General features: G+C 38.6%; 1 long non-coding RNA gene across 1 annotated transcript; it reads left to right on the forward strand.

Moving 5' to 3' along the window:
- The first annotated feature begins 7,170 nt into the window (after window positions 1–7,170).
- On the forward strand, window positions 7,171–8,366 carry LOC131536599 (uncharacterized). Its single transcript, XR_009270014.1, has 3 exons — window positions 7,171–7,420; window positions 7,708–7,836; window positions 8,033–8,366. It is a non-coding gene; the product is annotated as an uncharacterized LOC131536599 (long non-coding RNA).
- Window positions 8,367–8,568: the final 202 nt, after the last annotated feature.

Consider the following 8,568-nt stretch of genomic DNA (forward strand, 5'->3'; position numbering starts at 1 on the left):
TCTGAGAGCTCAAAAATGGGGCCAGGACAGCCCTCAACCCACATGACACTTCCACAGGTCACACCAAGAAGGATAACTATCCAGATGAGCAAATGTGCATGCTTGATATCACTAACAAAGACTCTGAAAGTTTCCATTTACAGGTGACAGCAGTTATATCAAGGCCCAGGAATGGTTTGCTCCACCAGTAAGAACCAGTGAGTGTGCAGTTGTGGCCTCAAGGAAGAATCTTGCATTGATCAGCAAAATAGTTACAAAGTGTCACCCAGGTCCACATCTCTCACCTTAAAATACGCCAACCAGCTTCAACAACCCCACACAGCATGAAGTGAGGGATGAAGGGCGTGCTAGTAACGACCCTCCCTTGCCAACGAGGGAAAGACCATTGCAACGATTCGCAAAGAGTCACCCTGGTGAAGATGGAATGAGTGATGGGACAGCTAACGAGACGATCAGAATACTTGGGAGCCAACAAATGGAAAAGAGGAAGTGGAAAGATATCTGATGATCATCACATGCCTAATGCATATTGTCATTCTACAAGCTCGAGCTGAAGACAACGGCAACCAGACTTCCTTTCAATTGCAAATGCAAACGAGAACCAACAGCAACCAGACTTCCCAAGAATTAACTTTTCAGCCCTCAAATAAATCTAACAGTGACTTCAACTTAATCCAAAATGAACAAGCACAAATAGAGGAGGAAAAAATATCTAGACAAAATAGACACATTGCAGATGACAATCATAACATCACTATTAAAAGCAATTCAGATATATTATGGGAAAAGGCAGAAGATAATAGTTGGTATAAATGGGTAAATTACACAGCCGAAAAAGAAGAATGGGAAAACTGCATAGTTTGCCTTGAAGCGAGACCAATTTTATATATTGTACCAATACCTATACACAGTTCTAGTTGCAAAATATTTCATGATGAATGGTTGAAGACATGTCCAGGACTGTCTAATGCAATGGGGTTAGATGTATTAAAAATGGGAAGTAAATGTTTAGTAGAACGAGGCAAAGCGATAAATGTCTTTAGAAACTGTACCCAAAAAATGGCATCTTTGCCCATATTGGGGCCAGTTTCTCCAATCCACAACGATCTACAGAGAAGCTACTGAATTGCAGTGTGAACGTACCCGTAAATGGCCTATTATACAAGAAACAAAAATCCAAAAGCCGCAAGGAAGAATACAATTAATGGCAGATCAGGAATTTGAATGTTATGAGAAAAAGGGAAATGTTGGCGTAGGAAGGTTTAAAGGAAAGTGTAGCAAAATATGGCAAATACCGCGATGTACAGTTGACTATTTAGTGGTAAAAGAGGGCCCACCACCTATATTTGATGACATTGATATTCCATTAGTAGACATATGGTGGATGTGTGGATTAGAATATGGCCTTTTGACAACAGTACCAGAAAATGGTCAGGATTATGCACTAGGGTTATGTTGACACATAAAATGAATCACATCTCTTTAGAAGAAGGAGAAACAAAAGAAGAGAAATCTAGATCGAGAAGGGCCTATGAAAAAGACCCTGCAGTTTATATAGATGCTATTGGTCAACCAAGAGGGATACCTCATGAATTTAAGGTAAGAGATGAAGTTAAATCAGGATTTGAATCAATATTCATTTAGATTGCGCAAAATAAAAATACAGAATGGATCAACAAGCCAAATGACATGGCAAAACAGAATAGCTTTAGACTATTTGTTAGCTGAAAAGGGAGGAGTCTTTATACCAAGTAATACTGCGCCAGAAGGAGATCTGAACTATTGTTTCTTGGAATATTCGATGTATTATGTTTTGAATGTGTTTTTATGTTTTTGATATACATAACTGTGACAACCACAGGCAAGCGCTGAACCAATCGCACGCTCATGCTTTTAACATTGTATTTTACTATAAAGGGGGAAAGGAGACAGAATCTTTTACTCTCTTCTAATTAAAAGTGGAGAGAGATGTTTGGTTCTGATTTTCTTCCAGAGTGCTGCCGCATCATTTAGTCGTTGATGGTAAACCTGCGTGACTTACTTAGTCACTAGATAGTGTTAGCTGAAAGGACTGAATTATGAAGTAGCACTCTGGGTAGATGTAAACAAATTGTGAGACTTAATGAAGTCTCAAAGGGAGGAATGTAGAAGATTTTTATGGATATTAATCAGAATTATTTAGACATAATCAAGGTGAATTTTGCTTATAAGGTATCTGTTGAATCTTCCAATATATTCTGAAGGCCTTGGTGTCAAAATGTGTACGTGGCAAAGCAAGGCCTTTGTGTCAAAGTGCGTACGTGGCAAAGCACATCTGGAAGAAATGAGGAGGGGGCTTTCTCCCCCATAACAAATTCTAGAGGGTCTCTTCTCCTCTGGGACAGATAGAATTACATACACAAGTGAAATGTATGCATATGACTTAACCTTAGAATCCGCCTTAAATGGCTTGTATATAAACCAGAGACAAAGAACAGTCGAGAAGCTTTTCTGAAGAGAGAGCTTCGGTTTTATATCGGCCGAATAAAATCTAATTTTTCTAGAATCAAAACTCCAAGTCTTTGTTTCATTCTTCGAACTGCGGGGCGCGACACTTCATGAGCCCCGCCTCCTCGGAGGAAAACTTAGCGGACACCTCCGCTTCGGGAGCTTTGTGAGCGGCCTCGCCGTTTCGGGAGGATCGTGAGCGGCCACCGCCACTTTGAGAACCTTGTGAGCGGCCTCTGCCGCCTCGGGAGGATCGTGAGCGGACACGATCCTCCGCTGATGTCGGCCTGGAACGAGCCCCACCCCCTCGGAGGAAACCTCAGAGTCAGCGGACACTGCCGACTCGGGAGCTTCGTGAGCGGGAGCCGCTGCTTCAGGAGGATCGTGAGCGGCACCGCCGCTTCGGGGAATTCATGAGCGGACCCCGCCGCTTCGGGAGCTCCGCAAGCGGGCGCTGCCACCTCGGGAAGGCCTGAGATAAGCATCCTGTACCTCAACTGGGACATTCACAACTAAAAAATAGGCCTATACACTTTTTTTCTTTAATTCAGGTATGCTTTCAGGTATGTTACCGAAATATAATAATCAAATGTAAAATAACTGCATAGTCATCATTGTATAAATTAAATATAGATTATTCATTTTTTATGTTACAAAGGTTATTTAGTCAGGAGCAGTAAGCACTTGTATTTATCTTTGACAGTATTAGATTTATTATTAGTTTGCTTTCACTTTAAGAACGAAAGCACGGATTTAATGTACTGATACACATGCTTTTCTTTCTCAACTGTTTACGTTAAGACATCTGCCTAACCGGCTGTGTTTACTAGGATATTCGCCAAAATTCGCATTTTGATGTAATTTTGTCTATTCATCCATGCGCAAAAAAGCGGAAGAGAGCTCAATTTAGTATTTGCGTGGTTAGACGCGGCAGTCTCTGTGCTTGCACTTCAGATCTGTGCGCAGAAAACTTCTCACAGCGCTTGACTGTTCCGCCAACAATCCCGAGCGTCTTTTATGCTTGCCTTGCACCTTCGGGCAGTCCTTATATTGAGTCCTGATACGTGAGTTTGAATGAGAATGCACGCGTTGGCGGTAATGCATAGACAGACATTATGTGAAAATGTGGACAGTGCCAAAATAAAGGTGCCTATTTATACTACAGATATCGATATTTTACGTGTGGCATCGATGCATCGTATCGTCAGACATCGTATCGATGTATTGATTCATATCGATGAATCATTACACCCCTAGTCTCTTGTAGGAAAATTATGTCAGCGGAAATGGAGCGCAAATATGAAAAAACTTTAGCTCGCTTCACCTGACTATTCAAGCCGCGCACATTCCAGCTTGCTAAGGTAACCTTGAGATGAAGTTATATTACACTGAACAAAATTATAAATGCAACACTTTTGTTTTTGCCCCCATTTTTCATGAGCTGAACTCAAAGATCTAAGACTATTTCTATGTACACAAAAGGCCTGTTTCTCTCAAATAATGTTCACAAATCTGTCTAAATCTGTGTTAGTGAGCACTTCTCCTTTGCCGAGATACTCCATCCACCTCACAGGTGTGGCATATCAAGATGCTGATTAGACAGCATGATTATTGCACAGGTGTGCCTTAGGCTGGCCACAATAAAATACCACTCTAAAATGAATGCTAGTAAATACTATAGTGTTTTTGAACCATACAATAGTAAAGATTGTGTTTGAATTTTGGCACATGCGCAGAAGTGGCATTGTCAGGTTCAAGCATAATCGCGCTGATTCGCTCATGTAGTATAATGAATTGCATTTTAGTAGAATGACAATAATTGCAATGATGAGAGCGCATATGGACAAAAGTGTTTTTACCCCATAACTCTATAATACATTCCTTTTTCTACAACAAGTAACTTATCCAATCATTGACATTTAGGCTTAGTATATTGGCATTTTTTGAACATGTTACATATTCATCTCTACTTTTTCCCCAGAAAACTGAATTGAAACAATTGAATAAAGTTAAAAAAGTAAAGTTGTTATATGATTTACAATAAGCAGTATCTTAGGCATATATAATAAACTTGCATATATAAATTCAATATATATTGTTAACAAATGGTTAAAACATATAGTACCGTATACAATTTTGATATATACAGTTAACATATATGGTCATAACATGCAATACCATATAAAAATTAACCATATACATACTTTAAAAATATGTTTGTATACAAATTTTACTATGGGAATTTCATATATGTTATAAACATATATCTACATACAGGTGCTGGTCATATAATTAGAATATCATCAAAAAGTTGATTTATTTCACTAATTCCATTCAAAAAGTGAAACTTGTATATTATATTCATTCATTACACACAGACTGATATATTTCAAATGTTTATTTCTTTTAATTTTGATGATTAGAGCTTACAGCTCATGAAAGTCAAAAATCAGTATCTCAAAATATTAGAATATTTACATTTGAGTTTGAATAAATGACCATCCCTACAGTATAAATTCTGGGTATCTCTTGTTCTTTGAAACCACAATAATGGGGAAGACTGCTGACTTGGCAATGATCCAGAAGACGAACACTGACACCCTCCACAAAGAGGGTAAGTCACAGAAGGTCATTACTGAAAGGTGTGGCTGTTTACAGAGTGCTGTATCAAAGCATATTAAATGCAAAGTTGACTGGAAGGAAGAATTTGGGTAGGAAAAGGTGCACAAGCAACAGGGATGACCGCAAGCTTGAGAATACAGTCAAGCAAAGCCGATTCAAACACTTGGGAGAGCTTCACAAGGAGAGAACTGAAGCTGGAGTCAGTGCATCAAGAGTCACCACGCTCAGACGTCTTCAGGAAAAGGGCTACCAAGCCACTTCTGAACCAGAGACAACGTCAGAAGCATCTTAACTGGGCTGTGGAGAAAAAGAACTAGACGGTTCCTCAGTGGTCCAAAGTCCACTTTTCAGATGAAAGTAAATTTTGCATTTCATTTGGAAATCAAGGTCCCAGAGTCTGAAGGAAGAGTGGAGAGGCACAGAATCCATGTTGCTTGAAGTCCAGTGTGAAGTTTCCACAGTCAGTGATGATTTGGGCTGCCATGTCATCTGCTGGTGTTGGTCCACTGTGTTTTCTGATGTCCACAGTCAACGCAGCCATCTACCAGGAAGTTTTAGAGCACTTCATGCTTCCTTCTGTTGACAAGCTTTATGGAGATGCTGATTTAATTTTCCAGCAGGACTTGGCACCTGCCCACACTGCCAAAGGTACCAAAAGCTGGTTCAATGACCATAGTGTTACTGTGCTTGATTGGCCAGCAAACTCGCCTGACCTGAACCCCATAGAGAATCTGTGGGGTATTGTCAAGAGGAAGATGAGAGACACCAGACCCAACAATGCAGATGAGCTGAAGGCCACTATCAGAGCAACCTGGGCTCTCATAACACCTGAGCAGTGCCACAGACTGATCGACTCCATGCCACGCCGCATTGCTGCAGTAATTCAGGCAAAAGGAGCCCCAACTAAGTATTGAGTGCTGTACATGCTCATACTTTTCATTTTCATACTTTTCAGTTGGCCAAGATTTCTAAAAATCCTTTCTTTGTATTGGTCTTAATAATATTCTAATATTTTGAGATACTGACTTTTGACTTTCATGAGTTGTAAGCTCTAATCATCAAAATTAAAAGAAATAAACATTTGAAATATATCAGTCTGTGTGTAATGAATGAATATAATATACAAGTTTCACTTTTTGAATGGAATTAGTGAAATAAATCAACTTTTTGATGATATTCTAATTATATGACCAGCAGCTGTATATCCAGAAGATGGATATATGTCATAATAATATATTGCCTTATATGTAACATATATGACAACATCGCTACTGCTATAGGGACATATATGTCATATATTACATTTCCGTATGGGATAGACCACTTAGCCTGTTCGAATCATGCCCTCAATTTTAATTTAATTTGTTTTGTGTTCACATTTCCAATGCCATAAAAGTCACCAAGTTTCTTACCATTCCGATGAAGCTGTGATTTAAAAAAAATTCAAAACTTCAGTCAAAAGTGGGTTAAGCTACAGATAGTCCAAAATGCAGCTGCTAGAGTCCTTACCAGGTCTACAAAATATGATCATATTACCCCAATTTTACAATCACTGCACTGGCTACCTATTAATTTCTGTATCAGCTACAAAATATTACTACTTATAAGGCCCTTAATAGTTTAGCTCTTGCGTACCTAACTAGTTCCATATCACATTACAATCGATTACGCTCCCTAAGATTGCTAAACTCTGGCCTTTTGGTAGTACCTAGAATAACAAAGTCCACTAAAGATGGCAGAGCTTTTTCGCATTTGGCTCCTAAACTCTGGAATAGCCTTCCTGATAATGTTAATGTTCGAGGCTCAGAGACACTCTCGCAGTTTAAATCTAGATAAAAGACACATTTTATCAACACATTCTCACTCCCAACTCGTTACATATTGATGCTTGGTCAGGACCCCTTTCTTTCTTTCTTTCTTTCAGAAAAAAAGAAAGTCATATGAATTGTAAACAACATGAGGGTGAAGAAATGATCAAATAAAACTGTCCCTTTAACAGCTGTGAATAAAGTGCTCATGGAGACGTCATGTCTTTAGTCCTCTCATATGGAGGTGGTGGAGCAAAACAATGACGGGTGTACACGAGAGATGTCATAGGAATATTTTGGTACATGTCAGTATCACAGTAAGTCAGGTGGCATTTCAAACTGGCATGACCAGTTCTGTGTGCAGAACTTGCTTATCTGAAACTAACCCAATAGTTCAGCTATTTTAGTTGCTGTGATCGTGTCAAGGATATCATCACACACACAACTTAAATATCAACTTCACACTTGAGATAAAACATGGAGAGGAAAGATACAACCTGCAAGTAAGACCACCACCAAACTTTCTCCTGTAGACATTTAATGTGTTGCTATATTATTTTTAATATATTCGTTATTATTGTTATTATTCCCAGAAAACAAGACTTAATATCTTATGTTGTTTTGCTTATCTAGTAAATGCATCTTGATTTATTTATTTAATGCAGTGTTTGTGTTCACCACTTTAATTCAAATGACTTGCCTTTTTTTCCATGCGTAGTACATCAAGAGTGCTTTGCTCACAGGAATGTCCAGATCATATAGTTTTATAGACTTTTCCGTCTTTCTGTAGATATTACATGCATGGTGCTTGTAAAAAGGGGAATGACTGTGAGTTCTCTCATGATCTTAAAAACAGCAAGAGTGACATGAACTGTAAATACTACAGGAAGGGAACATGCTTCTATGGTGACCAGTGCAGGTGAGTTCTACGGCAAGGTGGATTACAAGCCAAGCATATTCCATTATTCTTGTGGTTGAAACATGCCTCTGTCTGTTGGTAATGCAAACCTTTTTTCAAATATTTGCCTGTAGAGATCAGTGATAATCAATTATAACGTATGGTTTAACAGTGGCATTAAATTGCCAATTTAAAGCTTCTTGTGTTTCTCTATTAGATATGACCACAATAAACACCACCACCACCACCAGCAGTCTAAGTAGTGACCAGCAGATCACATGAACAAAGCTAGCAGTGCGGGAGCCTAAGTTCCAGGATCCGGACATAAAGAAGAAAATCATGACTATTTACACAACCTTCATGTTATAAATGGGCCCATTCAAGCATCATCCCAATATCACTTTGACATAAAATATACCGATCATATCTATAAATCAAAAGAGACATGTTATTGTGAAACAATGTTGTGCTATTTTGTTATGATGTCATGATCATGAAAAGTAACAATAAACATTTTTAAGACTGGATAAAATTGATTTGTATACATGAGTCGTCGTGTCTATTTCATTGTGACATGACTACCATTGTTTCATTGTACAGAAAGAGAGCAAAGAACATTAACATTATCAAAGAACATTTTCACTGACAGTCTAGAGTTCAAGCACTCTCAAAAACCACTGAAGCTGTTTACACTGTGAAATTAATATCTTACCTATAGATTTGTACAAACATTTGCATTTAGTTGTTTCTGAC

This window comes from Onychostoma macrolepis, chromosome 03 (genome assembly GCF_012432095.1).
Source record: "Onychostoma macrolepis isolate SWU-2019 chromosome 03, ASM1243209v1, whole genome shotgun sequence".
Lineage (NCBI taxonomy): Eukaryota > Metazoa > Chordata > Actinopteri > Cypriniformes > Cyprinidae > Onychostoma > Onychostoma macrolepis.